This window comes from Alligator sinensis, unplaced genomic scaffold (genome assembly GCF_000455745.1).
Source record: "Alligator sinensis unplaced genomic scaffold, ASM45574v1 scaffold117_1, whole genome shotgun sequence".
In the NCBI taxonomy this organism is placed as follows: Eukaryota; Metazoa; Chordata; order Crocodylia; family Alligatoridae; genus Alligator; species Alligator sinensis.
This window is the reverse complement of record NW_005841855.1, coordinates 4,652,091-4,669,909: the sequence shown is the minus strand read 5'-3', so window position 1 is coordinate 4,669,909 and position 17,819 is coordinate 4,652,091.

The window sequence follows — 17,819 nt, the reverse complement described above, 5'->3', positions numbered from 1 at the left end:
ACCGTGAACAGAAAGCTGGAGAGAGCAGTCCTGATCAAGCGGCAACAGAGGGGCGAGAGAGACAGGAGAGGTAGAAACAGGGGCGTCCCCCTGTAGTGGACCTGGGCTGTCCTATTGAGAATTTGGGGCGGCTCGCTGGGGCCTCTTTGGGCACTCATTTTTCCAGTGACCTAATTGTTTGCAATATCGGCACTCGTCCTTGGTTTTGTCCCTGGGACTCCGGCTACTGGTGGGGGCCCCTGAAGTTGTCTTCGGCTGGGGCTCTAGTTGTTTGGTTTGCAAAGCCATCAACTGGGATTTCTTTGCCGCCTTCTCATAGCGCTCCCTATCATAGTAATGTATGGCAGCCTGTAATAGCTCAGGCAGGGGCTTTTCCTGCCACCCCTCCATATTCTGGACCAAATTAGAAATTGAGGGTTGAAGTCCTAATACAAAGGATTGGATGAGAAAAACCTTATAATTCTCTTCAGGATTGTCGCGCCCTGCATGCTTTCTATACGCTCCCAAAAGGCGTGCCTGATAGTCAGCAGGGTGTTCTTCTGGTTTCTGGGTGCATGAGGTTACTTTGCCCCAGTCCAGCTTAAAAGGGCAAATGGTGTTGATTGCCACTAGGAGGTTGGTGATGGCAGCCTGCAGGGTTGCATCATCTGGAGGCTCCTGGCGGGGCCACGTGGCAGCGGAGGTTAACTGCTGGCATTGATCCAGGTTTAGGATTGTATCAAGGAGCTGATTGATATCACCCCAAATAGGCTTATAAATGGAGCAGACAGTCTGCAACTTGTGCTTGAAGCCCAGAGGGTACTCTCGCATTTTTGGGAAAGTATCCTGCCAATTTAAGAGATCCCCAGGGGTCCAGGGGACATGGACCCACACGGGCTGGCCCCCAGTAGGATTCGGATATTCCTGAAGGGGCAGCTGTCGAACATGGTTTCGGGGCAGCTGTCAAAAGGGAACTGGCCCCTGTCAGCGACACCGAGTGATGTGTGCTGGGCTCAGGCCGACTGTGTGGATGGCCTCTGGGTTAGCCCTAGGACTGTAGACCATTACCAAATCATCCCCCGTGTCACCGGGCTCCACACGGTCAATGTGGTAAGTGTCATTTTGTTCTGGGGTGAGATGGATTACAACCTCCCCATTCGGATTGGTTGGGTCAGGGAGAATTATAGGGACTTCCGGGGTAAAGGGTGGCGGAAAGGCCAGTGGGGTTTCTGGGGTTGCGGCCGCCGCCCCCTTCTTAGGACCAGGGGGAGGGGGTGGCGGAAACAAGGGAGGAACCCAAGAGTCCAGAAGGTTGGATGGGGGCTCCGGCTGCCTGGGAATTTGAGGGTAAAGGGGGCTGAAGGAAGGTGGGGCACTGGCGGATGGGGTAGGGACAGATCCTTTCATCTGAGACAGTTGCTCTGTCAACTTCTCAGTGTTAGCCTTGTGGGAGGCCACCTGAGAACGGAGTTTTCTCTTCTCCACCTCATCATCCCACAGATACCAGGCATCCATTTGCCGCAGATGTTTATCTTCCAGGAAGAACTGGAGGTTCCTCACGATATCCATGTCAAATGTTCCCAAGGTGGGGAACTGCCGATCGGAGTACAGATTCCATCTCCCTAGGTAACTACAACTACCAAGGCCATATTTATTACACATAAAGGCCGCAGGACTCCCGCTAGGGTAGTCACATTTCGAGGTCGACCCCCCCATAATTGGGAAAAAGTACGCAAAGGGTACTCACCAGAAATCTAATCCAACCAGGTGTCCTGCGTCCGTCGTGAGTTCGAGGATCCCAGCAGCGAGGCCGAAAGAACCAGGATGGGCAGAGGTCGGGGCTGGATACCCAGAGCCCCTTGGGGTCGGTGAACTCACGTGTGGGATCCCACTCTGACACCAAAAACTGATGGAGAATATCAAGACGGAGGCCAGAGACCTGATGAAACAGACTTTAATACATAGCGCTATGGAGAAATCGCAAGGGGATTTCTGCCTGGTCGCCGCCAGGTGGACTCTTTTATACAGTGCAGTAAACAACTCCCATTTGTCATGTGCAAACTTGTTGCTGGGCAAGATACAGCAGTCACCCTGCTTGGCTGTAAGCCAAGCACGTCCATATATGGTGATAAGACAGTTGCAGACAGTTTTCCCGCTCAATTATGCTTACCCAGCCACCGCCCAGTTTTTCCCTTATGACCTGCCGTTACTTATGTCAAGGGCCTGCTTCCACACCTGGAATCAGGGCCAGAGTTGACCACACAGCAGCCACCTGCACACCTCACCCCTCTTCCTTGCACTCAAATGCAAGATAATGGGCTTTTTTCTCCATCTTGAATGGCAGGTGGGGGAACTCACCTTGGATTCAAGTAAATGCATTGCTTCATCTTATCAATAGAAAAGCCCAAAGGTTAAAGTTGTGTATTTCCTGTAGATTTTTAAGGTTCAGTATTTCTTATCAGTCAGCCCTCCTTAAAACCAGCAAGCTAAAAAATCTCCATTGGGTCTGGCTGTAGAAGCATCATAGAACTTGATACCATGGCCTGCTTTTATTAAATTGAGCATGAAAGTAATCTGATTCTGCAGAAACTCTTAGTTATCATCAGACATACAAGGCAAAAAACTGCAGTTCAAGAAAGTGACCTCACCAGAAAAAAAGCCTCCCACTGATTCATTAAATAACATGTAAATATCACCTTGTGATATGCTTACACACACACACACACGGCGTGTCTACACGTACGCTTTAATGTACATTAGTCGATGTTAATGTGCATTAAAGAATCACAAAAGAACTATGGGCACCTATACATGAGTGTGGAGGCTGCTCCGATACACTGGAATTCCACTGGAATTCCAGACACGGCCTCCTGTGTCTTGTGTATGAGGATCCCTGCACTTAAAAATGATAGAGCTTTAGTTCAAACACCCCACCATCATTTTCAAGTGTGGGAAAGCTAACACAGGAGATGTGGTGGTGCTTTAATTAGAGCGGCTCTTGGAGCCACTCTAATTACAGCATTGCCTCCTACCCCCAGATCATGTGTAAAAGTGCCCCATCCTCTTTCGCTAATGTGTACTCAAATAGGCTAATAGAGCTTTTTCTAGTACCTCACAATGAAGGTACTAAATTTAATATGCATTAGCAAATGTGCATTAATGAACATGTAGACACACCCCCTCCCCCCCACACAAGCAAAAACACCCATATATGTGTGACATAGCTACAGTTATTTATCCCATTTAAGTCAGCTATGTGCAAGTTCATCTACATGGGATTCTCCATTGCATTACTAGTCCCTTTAGCACCATAAAAGTTGAAAGAATTGGCCACAAGCGATTTTCTTCAGTAGCAGATGAATTCCCAGGAAGCCTACAGTCATGCTGTTGACCACTGGGGATTTCTCTGCTTAGCACAATCATTTTTGTTCTCATAAATTTGAGTGAAAAAGGTATTTCAGTGTGTAGTGTTCCAAAATTCATTTATCTGTATGTACAGCATTAGGAAGCAGCGTTGTTACATTGGATTATAATGTTAATGGGGATCAACAAGAGGCAGTTCTCTATAGTAATCCCTGGTAACATCTCCGATGGCCAAGAGCTCCTAAACAGACAAAAATGCCAAAGCGCACAAAGATAGAGATACAGACACCATTTTTGTAATATGGAAAAAAAATAATTAGAGGAGTAATACTGTGCTTAAATGTTTTTTCTTCATATTGTCTTTTTTTTTTAAATAGTCGTTTCTTTCTAGTTAAAAATTGAAGCACAGTTTCCTAATTTTAGAAGTCTTTCCTCTCCACACTAATGTAAAGTTTCCACAAGCATGGCAGTTATACAGCATTTATTTTAATACAAAGGACTTGCCATACCTCAGTATCTGCCAGTCTAACTGTTCCCACTTTATTCTCTTTGCCTTCTTCTTCTTCTTTTATTCCATGGATCTACATCAAGCCAGTCACATCAAATCACTGGATTGTGTTTTTTTGTCCAAATGGATATGAGAGCATGAGCATGAATCTTTCATATCTATTACAGGCCATGAGCTAGCCATTTAGTGTGTATTTTGCTATCTCTGCAAAAGAAATATTGTTTTCAACTAACTAGTGAATATAAGTCAGTTATGCTTGCTTGAAAAACTGATAAAGATTCAATTATTAGGCCAAAGGCAGAAAAATTGTGCACTGGCGTTGTCCTTCAATTTCAAAGGACTTATAATGGCTCATGTTTAACCTTTTCCTGAAAGTAAAATGGACCATTTGCAGAATCACAACTTTTAAGTGAATTTAAGGGAAAAGATCCTTATATTTTACATTATTATATTTCCTAAGATCTTTAGGCATTCACAAATTAGTAATTAAGTCCAAAACAAGTCCAAACATATTTTAGCCATTTTTCAGAGTGGTAACCTGAAGTACAAAAAGATTAAGTTATTTGCCTGAGGTGACACATTAAATACGTCTAAAAAGGAACTTCACTTCCTATGTATACATATGAGTTCTGTTCATGTGAACAATCCCACTGAGCTCACATTTCAGTGTTTGCAGGATGGATGAAGTAGGTTTTCATGTTATGTAAGCAATCAAACTGAAACAATAGAAATCTAGAAGTTAAAATATTTCAAGGACTCTCCTAACTGTCTTATTGTTCATCAGACTTCCCATGAAGCTATTCATGAAACCTCTCCCAACAACAACAAACATTTTTAAAATTATTCTAATTCTTCAAAACTATTTATCTCTCAAGGCTTTCAGTAATCGCAGTGGGTGATTTACAAAACACTTGATTACTTGAAAAATGACACATTCAAAGATGACACATTCAAATTTTGCTGAGTAGGATGAAATCTGTGAGGGAGATGTTCTATAGTAGCTGGAACTAGATGAATGAATGAAAGTTGGAATATAACAAACATCACTATAATTTTTTTTTCCCATTTGAAGAGATTTTTTTCACAAGATGATCTTCTCATAAGAGATAAGAGGTTAAGAGACAGGTCAAGAGATTATTGCTCATTCAGCCGAATTGAAGGGATGGAAACCATGGGTTACTCCTTTTACCTTTTTTATTTTAACGTCTTCAATTTATTGCTTGTGAAATGTATCAGATTGAGAGAGACAAAAAGCACCTTTGATCCATATTTAAGCAACAGTCTGAAAGAGCCAGGAATTTACTAATCTGGGTTGGATTTAAAGGAATAACTTTGAAAGGAAAGATTACATAGTCCATTACCAATCAGACACATTAGGTAGACCCCAGAAGCTGGCCTGCATGGGGTGTTTCCATCATCCCACCATTTGTGCATGCGGGCATGACTAGAGGAGCTGAAGATTCCAGAAAGCCTGAACTTTGGCCCTTAATGATAGGCCATAGGCCTTTGGCCCTTGACTCAGATACATACATTAAGGCGTTTTGAGCCTGCACAGTCCACCCCAGTGATGCAGTCATTGTGGTGGGAAAAATATGGTAATAAGGCATAAGGTAAGTATGGTTCTGAGCGGTCCAACTGCAGTGGACAATTGATTGATAGAGCGATGTGACTGATGATTGGATAAGAGCATGATTGACAGGTGGTATGATGTGACCAGTATAAAGCCTATGTGAGCTTGTACCTCAGCATGTGACTGGAATTGTGTGGGCATGTGTGCATTCACGAGAGACTGAGGTGCGTGTGTGGGATTATGAGGCATATGTGTCTGGGATTGTGTGATGCTGGGTGTGAGAGTGGACAGTGTTTGATCTGAGGTAAGGAATGCCTGTATGAGTGTCAGTACCATGGCAAGGAAGTTTAGTGCCTAGGGCAAAGCCCTCAGCACCAGCCTACCCTTGCCCCACGTACAGATCCGGAGGACACACGCCCCCACCCCCATGCTTGCCTGGGAGTGCACGCAGCAGCAAGGAGCCACACTTCCCCCATCCCCATGCCCCACAAATGAGCTGGTCGCGGCTCCGTCCCGTGCCTCACCGCAGCTGGGCAGCGCCTGTTGGTGCCTCTTCACTCTGGCATCCAGGGCAGTCACCCCACTTGCCCCCTTCCCTCCCCCTTGCTATGGTACTGATAAATGAAGGGTTTTACTCCTAGGAAGCTACTTAGCTGTAGAACATTACCACCATAGGTGAGTGCATCTGCCCAGTATACCTGCCCTGACACTCATTGTGAGGGTAAAATATCATCCCTCCCGTAGTCTGAGGTGCTTAGTACCCAGGTGGGAAAAAGCAAAGAAATCCTCAGTGAGTGCAGCCGAGACTGAAATAGCAGGCTCCTTTTCACACTAGGCCTTCAGTGCTTTGGACTGGCATCTAGTGACAATATGCTAATGTTATTTGATTCTCTATTGTAAATATTGTATATACTGGTTTGTCTCATGGTTCTGATTTGTTGTTATTGATGTTAGATGTGGAACTTGTTATAATATACACTTTTGGACTGACCTTTATTTTGTGTTCCATGGTCATTGGTGTATTTGATACTCCAGGCAGGGCTAGGCCAATACCTGGAACAGGGACCCTTTTTGGCCTACCAAAATAAAATTAGCTGACAGGTTAAAGAGGCTTAACATACTTCTGTGTTCATTAATGTAAAGACCCTGCCGGCTCAATTAAAGGTGGTAGAAGGGCTCAGCAACCGCCTTGGCTCAACAGGGAACTCATAGACCTCCTACATCTGAAAAGAGAGGTTTATAAAGGATGGAGGCAGGAAACACCACTAAGGAAGAGTATTCTGCACTGGTCCGCACCTGTAGGGAGTGAACTAGGAAAGTGAAGGCTGGTTGTAACCGAACTCAAACTGGCTACACAAATCAAGGGCAATAAAAAGTCCTTCTTTAGATACATGGGGAGTCAGAGGAAAAAGAAGGGCAACATTGGACCTCTGCTAAACCAATTGGGGCAGTTGATAACTGATGCCCAGGAAGAACCCAATATGCGCAATGAGTACTTTGCGTCAGTTTTTCACCAGCTCAAATGGCCCACCCTGCCTCAAATGATGCGGGATGACCAGGGTGAGAGTGAATATACACCCACCATTGGCGTAGATCTTGTGAGGGAGCATCTTGAGAGGCTGGGCACCCACAAATCAGCTGGTCCAGATAGATTGCACCCAAGAGTGCTAAAGGAAATGGCAGACATCATAGTGCAACCACTGGAAAGGATATTCAAGAACTTGTGGCACTTGGGTGAAGTACCTGAAGATTGGAATAGGGCCAATGTGGTGCCTATCTTCAAGAAAGGAAAGAAAGAAGATCCAGGAAACTACAGGCCAATCAGTTTGACCTCAATCTCTGGAAAGATCTTGGAAAAAATTATAAAAGAAACCATTCTCGACAGGCTAACATAAGGCAACATTCTGAGGGATAGCCAGCATGGGTTTGTTGCGGGTAGGTCTTGCCTGGCCAATCTGATTTCCTTCTATGACCAAGTGAAGTATCACCTGGACAAAGGGGAAGAGGTTGATATCATATATTTGGACTTTTAAAAAGTCTTTGACCTGATGTCCCATGATGTCCTCATGGAAAAAAATTGGGCAACTGCGGCCTCAACTACACTATAGTCCGATGGCTGGGGAACTGGCTCCGAGGTCACACCTAGAGAGTGGTAGTTGATGGAACTGAATAAACATGGCACTCAGTGACCAGTGGTGCCCCCCAAAACTCTATCATCAGACGTGTGCTCTTTAATGTCTTTATAAACGATCTGGAAGCTGGTATCAGAGTTGAAGTGGCTAAGTTCACTGATGAGACCAAACTTTCGGTAAGAGTGTCCACACTTGAGGATAGGTTGGTGATCCAGGCTGGATAGGTTGGGGAAATGCAAGGTACTCCACCTCAGGAGGGAAGAAACCCACATCACACTTATAGGCTCGGCAATGCTACACTTACTAACACCACAACCGAAAAAGGCTTGGGGGTAATGATTGACCACAAGATGAACATGAGCCACCAATGTGATACTGCAGCAGGCAAAGTGAACAAAACTCTGGCTTGCATCCATAGATGCATCTCAAGCAAGACCCAGGATGTTATCCTCCTGCTGTACTTGGCCTTGGTGAAGCTGCAGCTGGGGTATTGCATCCAATTCTGGGCTCCACAATTTAGGAAGAACATGGAGAAACTTGAAAGATTCCAGAGGAGATCCAAGCGCATGATCAGAGGGCAAGAGTACAGGCCTTATGAAGAGAGGCTGAGAGCCATGGGACTCTTCAGCCTGGAAAAGCGCAGGCTCAGGGGTGACTTGGTGGCAGCCTATAAGTGCATAAGGGGTGTTCATCAGGATCTGGGAGAATGCCTGTTCACCAGATCACCCCAAGGGATGACACGGTCCAATGGTCACAAACTCCTGCAAGACCATTTTAGGCTGGACATAAGGAAAAACTTCTTTACTGTCCAAGCCCTCAATAGACTACCCCCAGAGGTGATGCAAGTACCTACTCTGGTCACTTTTAAGAAACATTTGGATACCTATCTTGCTGGTATACTTTGACCCTAGCTGCCTTCCTGCCTTTTGGGAAGGGGGCTGGACCTGATCTTATGAGGTCCCTTCCAGCCCTAATGTCCATTAAACCTACGAAAGTATGGTTTTTAACAGTTACTTTGAAAAACAAATATAAAACTTTTTCAACTTCTCTACTTCCAATCAAAATGTATATGGTGATACACAGTTATGAAAGGTATTTTAATTATTGTGCTAAAATTAAATAATAAGGTGCAGTTCTTAATGTTTGTAGCATCATACATCAGGCTGTGGTACAGGATGTAAGACACAGAATATGTTAATAACCAAAATAGTGCAGCAACTGATTTGTAGTACTGTTCGGAGTGTCTTATTCCTATTTTCAAACTTTAATGGTGTTATTGATATCCTTTTTCAGATATATTATATTAAAAGATTCAATAAACACAATGAATGTAAGAGGGTGATAGGCCAGTAGTTGAAGATTTCTCTATCTTTCTAAATTGATGTATGTATAATAAATTCAACAATTAAAAAAACAATTATAAATAAATTTATAATATATAAATGTGATATCTGCTCAGTCATATTCTGCTCAATTACATAAATATATACTATACTATACTATGTAATTCAATGGATATAACATACATTGTATTTGGCTAATAGCTGTCCTGACACTTTTATAAAGCTTTAGATTAGGGCTTTCAGTTAATTGCAGTTCATGTACACAATTAACGCAAAACAAATTAACACGTTCATTTTTGTAACAAGCATTAATTGCACACATGCATTTTGAAAATATGGCTCATCCTAAGCCCTCTCCAGATTCGGCTTGGCATAGCAGACCAGCTCTGGGCCAGTCATAACCTGCGCACACAGTCCCAACCCCAGCCCACCTCGTGCCTGCTCTGGACTGCTCACACATGTTGAGCAGCAGAAGCAGTGGTTGGGCAGAAGATGCTGCTCAGCACAAGGGAAAAGAGGCTCCTCCCCCTTGCCACTGCCAGGCCCTTCTTGCTGCAGCCACCCAGAGCCTGTGTCTGGGCTGCCTGGTGGTTTCTCTCCACCACTGTCACTGCTGCCTCCAGGCCTCCCAGAGGGGCAGCAGTGGCAGTGCAGAGAAGCCACAGGGCAGCCTGGGCATGGGTTCCAAGTGTCTGTAGCAAGAAGGACCCAGCAGCAGCAAGGGGGAGGGGCCACTGTTACCCTGCACCAAGCAGGAGCTTCTGCCTGGCTGCTGTTGGACTGGTGTTGGGGCTTTTTGCATGGATTCTGGCTGGTCTGCTCCAGCTGGTGTGAGTTCAGAGTGGGCACAGGGCAGGCTGTGTGCTGTTAGTGGTGGTGGGGGAGGAGCTGCAGGGTGTGTGGGCTACGGGATGTTGGGTGGAGGGGTGCTGACTATTGTTTAACTGTGCGATCAAAATTGTGATTAATTGCAACTATTTTTTAAATCTCGCAATTAACTGTGATTTTTAAAAATCATTTGTAAGCTCTACTTTAGATCTAATTCATGGTAAATTTCTTAGATGTTTATGTTTCAGTTTGGTTACAAGAAAGCAAATAAAAATCAGTAGGTAACATTTAAGTATTTTTATTCATTCTTCAGATGAAGTATTATCACATTATAAAGTAAAACTAAATTAGAAAATAAATGTATAAAAAATTAAATCCCATTTATGATTCTTATTTAAAATCCTCAAATATCTTGAAAGAAAATTCTTCAAACATCAAGGGTTGTAAATGTATTAGTGTATCATAGTGTTTGATCTATAATATTTGACAGTGCCTTCAACAGTAAAAGAATCACTGAACATATCTTGAACTACAGTCAAATCTCTCAAAACTATTTTAAAATATAAGTTCTCTGTAAGTTTGCCTAGCAGCTTGCCATACAGTCTGCTATTCCAAATTGCACATGCTTAATATTTTTAGAACTCAGCAAAAAGAAAAACTTTTCCAGGAAGGGTCTTCAAAGTCCAAATATTCTAGTCTCCAGTCCTCTAACAATACCTAAATGAGTTATTAAAATACCTAAATGTTTATCAGAACTTTTTAAGGTCCTTAGAATAGGTGTCAACTTTTATTTTTGACAGTGGTGGGGGGGGAGCTAAAATGATGGACATGTGCCCCCCACCTCTAGTGCATGCAGAATGGGGTGGGTATGTGGAGAAGACGGAGTGTGGGCACATGCAATGCGTGGAAGGGTGGGAGGGGGCACAGGCAATGAGGTGGCAGGGCAGAGGGATATGTGTCCTCCAAGATTTCTGCACCCACAGTGGGGCACAAGGCTGCAGTGGGACCAGACCAGCTCCTGAGGAGCCACCTCTGTATCTGAGTGGGAGGGACATGGCATTGGAGGGACTGCCACACTGCCATGGTCGCCAAGGTGAGACACCTCCTGCTTGCCTGGAAGCAGCAGGGGCATAACTCTGCTTCTGCGCCTCACTTTGGCAGCCATGGTGGTGCCATGCTCCCTCCTCCACTGGGTCCCACCTGCTGAGTTGTGGAGGATGCTTCTGCCTTTAGCTGGTCCAGCCCAGCTGCAGCCCTGCACCCCATTCCCTGCTATGGGTGCAGAAATCTTGGGGACACATGCTCCCTCCACTGTGTCACCTTGGCTCCCCTACCCCGCTCTTGCCTGTGCTCCCCCCGATTCATTTTCTGTGCCCTGCTCTGCCCTCATAGACTTACTTGGAGGGAGCCACAGGATCTACCCTCTACCACTACTAGGCTGCCAAGTGCATGTGTACATCCACAAGCACATAGCACCCCTTGCCTCTGATCACCCTCTGTGCTCCCCACAGCCCCAAGCAGCCCCTTGCAGGCTGAAACTCTGCCAGTCTTCAAGGTGAAAACTGCAGTTTCCCACATTTGTCTACATCAGTAGAGAATATCTGCATTTTTCCACAGTGAATGGAAAACCTGGTTCCCTAGTAATAGCTCAGGGCCTGTGTCTTAATTTCTAAGCAAGTCACCTTACATCCAGCATGCTCAACATGACTGAATCCATATTATACAACCTAAAGTAATATAGAAATCTAACATAAATTTCCCTAGGTTTGGGCCCTGACAGCCCCCTTCCCGGGGGGGGGGGGGGGGGGGGGGGGGGGGGCATGTTCTCTGCACCTATGGTCATTGGCTTCATAATGAGGTACAATGAACTGGGTAGAGGTTCCAGTTAGGTAGATCACATCAGAAATTGATAATAGAGGGTACAGACTCCAAGGTATAAATAGATTAATAAATTCATAGATTGTAAGGCCGGAAAGAACCTCATAAGGTCATTGGGTCCAGGCCCCTGCATCAAGCAGGAAAGATAACTGGGGGTCATGTGACCCCAGCAAGGTGACTGTCCAGTCTCCTCTTGAAGATTTCCAGGGTATGTGACTGCACCACTTCTGAAGGGAGATTATCCCACAGTCTGGACACCCTGACTATGAAGAAGTTTTTCCTAATGTTGAATCTGAAACAGTCTTCCAAGGAGTTTGTGGCCATTATTCCTATTTTTCCCCTCAGGTGCCCTGGTGAACAGTTGTTCACCAAGCCCTTGATGTACTCCCAAGCATCACGAGTGTAGTGGTAAACTGCTACCAGGTCCCCTCTTAGCCTTTTCTTCAGGATGAAGAGTCCCAGATTCCCCAGCCTTTCCTCATATGGCTTGCCTTTTAAGACTCTGATAATATGGGTGGCGCTTCTTTGGACTCTCTCAAGCTTGTCCACATCCTTGTTAAAGTGTGGTGCCCAGAACTGGACACAGTATTCCAGCTGTGGTCTCACCAGTGCCGAGTAGAGTTGAGGAATCATCTCCTTGGTTTTGTTGGAGATGCATTGATTGATGCATACCAGAGTATTATTTGCCCTACTGACTACAGCATTGCACTGCCGGCCATATTTATACTGTTGTCTATTACCCTCAGGTCCCTTTCACTCATGGGGCTAGTCAGGTTGGTGCCACCAAGCCTGTAGGTGTGTTGGGGGTTGCTCATCCCCAGGTGGAGCACTTTACATTTCTTGATGTTGAACTTCATCAGATTCCAATCTGCACAACTTGCTAGCTTATCTAGGTCCACCTGGAACTGTAACTTGTCTTCAAGTGTGACCATGCTTCCCCATAACTTGGTGTTGTCCATGAACTTAGCAAGTGAGCTCTTCAACCCCACATTCAAATTGTTAATAAAGATGTTGAAAAGTACTAGACTGAACATTGACCTAGTTCTCACCAGCATGACACAGATCTGTTCACTATGACTCTCTGGATTCTATCCTGCAGCCAGTTTCTCACTACCTGACTACCTTGGAGTTAAGCCCACAATCCTCCATTTTTCTCACAAGGATATTGTGGGATACTAGATCAAAGGCCTTTTGGAAATCAAGGTATACAATTTCAACCTGCTCTCTTGTGTCCAGGTGGCGAGTTACCTGGTCATAGAAGATGAGGTTGGTAAGGAAAGACCTGCCCATGATGAAGCCATGCTGGCTGTCATTCAGAATTTTACCTTCTGCAAGCTTATCACAGATATACTCCTTGATGAACTTTTCTAGGGTTTTCCCTAGGATGGAAGTTAGGCTGATGGGCCTATAGTTACCCAGGTCCTCCCTCCTGCCCCTCTTGTGGAGGGGCACAACACTGGCCCTCTTCCAGTCCTCAGGGACTTCTCCAGAGTGCCACGAGTTGTGGAAGTGTTTCACCAGGGGTTCTGCAATGACTTCAGACAGCTCCTTCAGCACTCTCGGATGAAGATCATCCAGTCCTGGTGACTTATATATGTCTAATGTTATTAATTGGTCATACACCAATTCTCCAGCAATAGTAGAAAGGTGATTATTCCTACTGCGCTCATCCTCTACTGTACCTGGTGTGGCCTTCCCCTTGGTCCGGTGAAAGACCAAAGTGTAGTAGTCATTAAGGAGTTCAGCTTTCTCCTGGGTGCCAATAACCAGCTCTCCTGAGTTGTTGAACAATGGCCCCACATTCTCATTTCTTTTCCTTGTGTTCCCTATGTACCTAAAGAAGGAATTCTTGTTGTTCTTGATTCCTGTTGCTAATCTAAGTTCAGACACTGTTTTAGCTTGTCTTATCTGTTCCTTGCAAACGTGGGCCATTGTGGAATAGTCCTCCTTGGGGTCTGTCCTGAGCTTCCATTGTTTATAAGTCTCTTTCTTCTTTCTTGAAGGACTGTGATTTCCCTGTTTAGCCAAAAGGGCTTCCCAGCCCTTCTGTTCCTCCTGCTGGTTTGGTGGTCTATAGTGTACACCTACAGTTAGGTCTCTCTCAACGCACCCCCACCCCAACTTGACCTAGAGGGTTTCAAGCTGTCCATTTTTGGAGCTGTTGTTAGCCTCCAAGGAGGTGTACTGCTCTTTCACCTAGAGAGCAACACCTTCACCTTTCTTCCCCACTCAGACCTTGTTATCCCTTGGGGAGCTCTGGTGAATAGCTGTTTTCCCAGGTCCTGATGTACCCCTCTTATATAATTTTGGGCTGCTACCAAGTCCCTCTGAGCCTTCTCTCTTCCAGATTGAAGAGTCCCAAATCCCTCAGCCTCTCCTCGTATGGTCTGCCCTCCAGGCCTTGGATCATGTAAGTGGATCTCTTCTGGACACTCTCAAGCTTTTCCACATCCCTCCTGAAGTGGGGGGCCCATAACTGGATGCAGTACTCCCACTGCAGCCTCACCAAGCCTGAGTAAAGTGGGAGGATGATATCCCTGGTTTTGCTTGGGATGCATTGGGAGATGCACACCAGAATTTGATTTGCTTTGCCAGCTACAGCATTGCATTGATGACTCATATTCATCTTGTGGTCAATCAGGACCCCCAAGTCTCTTTTGGTTGCGGTGGTTGTGAGCATAGCACTGCCAAGCTTATAAGTGTGCTGAGGGTTATTCCTACCAAGGTGCAGAACCTTACACTTCTTAACATTGAAGACCATGCAGTTTTGGTCAGTCCACATTGAAAGCGTGTCCAAGTCAGCCTGTATCCTCAGCCTGTCCTGTGGTGTGACTGCCCTTTCCCATAATTTGGTGTCATCCACAAATTTTGCCAGCTTGCATTGACTCCTAACTTCAGATCATGAATTAATTGGGTGGGTCGGCGGCACCTGGGCCCGCTGCCAGCAGGAGTTCCCAGGTGGGTCCTCAGGGACCTCGGGGTAGCAGGAGGGCTGGGAGTCTCTTCACCTGTCTGACATGTGCCCTGGAGGGGCAAGTGAGGGAACTCCAGGCAGAGGTGAGCAGGCTGTTGGGGATCAGGGTGATCAAGGAAGAGACTGATGGCTATTTTCATTCTCTGCAGGACAATACACCTGACAGAGAAGCAGTGAGGGAGTGGAGCACGGTCACCTCTGGGGCCAGACCTCTTACTGCAGAGACAGCTACCCCAGTGCAGTTGGGGAACAAATATGAGGCCCTGGCTGCACTGGAGGAGTGTGCGGGGTGGGGGTGGGGGAGGAAGTGCACTGGAGGGGCCTGCTGCCATTACTGAGTGAGCTGAGGGCCATCCAGGTAAGCAGAAGAAGAGATGCCGTGTCATCATTGTGGGCAACTCCCTGCTGAGAGGAATGGAGGGACTCATCTGTCATCCGGATCCCACAGTGCGTGAGGTCTGATGCCTGCCTGGATTCAGGATCAGGGATGTCATGGTGAGAATTCCTGACCTCACCCGGCCCTCTGACAACTATTCCATGGTTCCCATCCATGTGGAAACAAACAATGCTGCCAGGAGTAGTCCAGACCCTATCATGAGTGACTACAGGGCTCCGGGGGCCAGACTTAGGAAGATGGGAGTGCAGGTGGTCTTCTCATCATCCACAGCACCGGGGGCAGGGGAGCACCAAAGGCACCATTCGGATAGCTCAAGTGCCTCTATACTAATGCTAGGAGCATGAGGAACAAACAGCAAGAACTCCTGCTTCTGCTTGCAGACAATAACTTCGATTTAGTGGGGCTAACAGAAACCTGGTGGGACCCTACCCATGACTGGGCAGTACACTTTGAGGGCTACTGGTTGTACAGAAGGGACAGAGTTGGGAGGAAAGGGGGCAGGGTAGCTCTCTGTGTAAAGGAGCATTATACATTTACCCTAATCAAAATAGGATCAGAAAAGGAGAAAGTTGAGGCATTGTGGGTTAGGATACATGGAGGTCGAGGGGAAAGGCACTTGGTGGTGGGGGTCTGCTACAGACCACCACATCAAGAGGAAAAGCTAGACTTGAAATTCTTATGGCAGCTCTCAGAGGCTGTACAGTCTAGGGATGTTGTTGTCATGGGGGACATAACTACCCTGACTTCTCCTAGGAGGAGCAGTCAGCCAAATCCAAACGTTCACATAGGTTCTTAACCTGCATGCAGGACCTTCACCCAATGCAGGAGGTATACGGTCCCACTAGGGGGAATGCCCTACTGGACTTGGTGTTTGCTATGGGGGATGTCTAGGTAGGGAAGCTACAGATTTGTGGTCACCTTGGAGATCGTGACCACCAATCAATTGAATTCACCATATAGTACAGGGTGGGTAAGATAACTGGTAGGGGAGAGGTGCTTGACTTTAGGAAGTCTAACTTCAGTGTGCTTAGGATCTAGTCAATGACCCCCTGTAAGATAGGAGTATTGGCGAGATGGGAGTCCAGGAAAGGTGGTTGTTCCTAAGGGAAGTGATACGTTGGGCGCAGAGGGAGATGATCCCAGTATGAGGGAAAAGGGGGAAGGGAGCCAAAAAACTTCCTTGGCTAAACAGGGAAATCCAGGGGAGCCTAAGGGCAGAAAAGGAGGCATATAGGCAGTGGAAGCAGGGGGAAGCTACCAAAGAGGAGTAAACCTACTTGGCCTGCACTTGCATGGAGGCAGTTAAAAAGGCCAAAGCAACTACAGAGCTGAGGCTGGCAACATAAATTAAAGAAAACAAAAAGTATATTTTTTTTAGGTATGTAGGGAGCAAAAGGAAGGTGCAGGACAGCATAGGACCCCTACTGAACAGGAAGGAATAATTAGTGACAGACAAGGGGGACAAGGCTGAGCTAGTCAATGAGTTTTTTGCCTCTGTTCCTGAACAGGGCTCAAGATAAGTCTCCTAATGGGTTCTTAGATGGGTATCAGAGAGACACCAGCCCACCAACTGTCGACAGTGACTTAGTGCAGAGTCACTTGGAGGGATTGGATGTGTGCAAGTCAGCAGGCCTGGATGAGCTGCATCTGAGAGTAATGAAGGAATTGGCCAGTGTCATAGCAAAACCACTGGCATGGCTGTCTGAGTACTCATGATGCTTGGGTCAGGTCCCAGAGGACTGGAAAAGGGCCAATGTCATCCCTATCTTCAAGAAGGGGAGGAAGGAGGATCTGAGTAATTATAGGCCAGTCAGTCTCACCTCTATCCTTGGACAGGTCTTTGAAAAGATTATGAAGGACCAGATCTGTGGGAGTCCAGCGGGAATAATAATGCAACCAGCATGGATACATAGCAGGGAGATCATGCCTGACCAACCTGGTTTCATTTTATGACACGGTCACAAAACGCTTACACGCAGGAGTAGAGGTGGATGTTTTTTCTTGAATTTTAGCAAGGCCCTTGATATGGTATCTCATCCCATTCTCATAAATAAATTAAGAGGCTGTGACAGATGTTTACACAATCCAGTGGGTGGCAAATTGGCTTAGTGGTCACACCCAAAGAGTAGTAGTAGACGGGTCGTTATCGACCTGGACGGACGTGCATAGTGGAGTCCCACAGGGTTTGGTCCTTGGACCTGTACTTTTCAATTTCTTCATTGGTGACTTCGATTTGGGTGTGAAGGGTACTCTGTCCAAGTTTGCAAACAATACTAAATTGTGGGGTGAAGTACACACTCTGGAGGGTAGGGAATGATTGCAGGCAGACCTGGACAGGGTAGAAAAGTGGGCAGTACACAATAGGATAAAGTACAACAAGTGCAGAGTGCTGCGCCCAGGGTGCAAAAATATCCAGCACACCTACTGGCTGGGAAGTGACCCTCTCAGCAGCACAGAAGCAGAAAGGGATCTCAGAGTCATAGTGGACTCCAAGATGAACATGAGTTGTCAGTGTGATGAAATCACCAGCAAAGCTAACCACACTTTATCGTGCATCAGCAGATGCATGACAAATAGAACCAAGGAGGTGATACTTCCCTTCTATGCAGCATTGGTCAGACCTCAGTTGGAGTACTGCATCCAATTTTCGGTGCTGTACTTCAAGAAGGATGTTGATAGACTTGAGAGGGTCCAAAGGAGGGCCACTCATATGGTTAGGGGCTTATAGGACAAGCCCTCTGAGGAGAGACTGAGGGACCTGGACCCCTTCAGCCTCTACAAGAGAAGTCTGAGAGGTGATCTTGTGGCTGCCTAACAATACATTAGGGGGACAAAGCAAGGGAGACG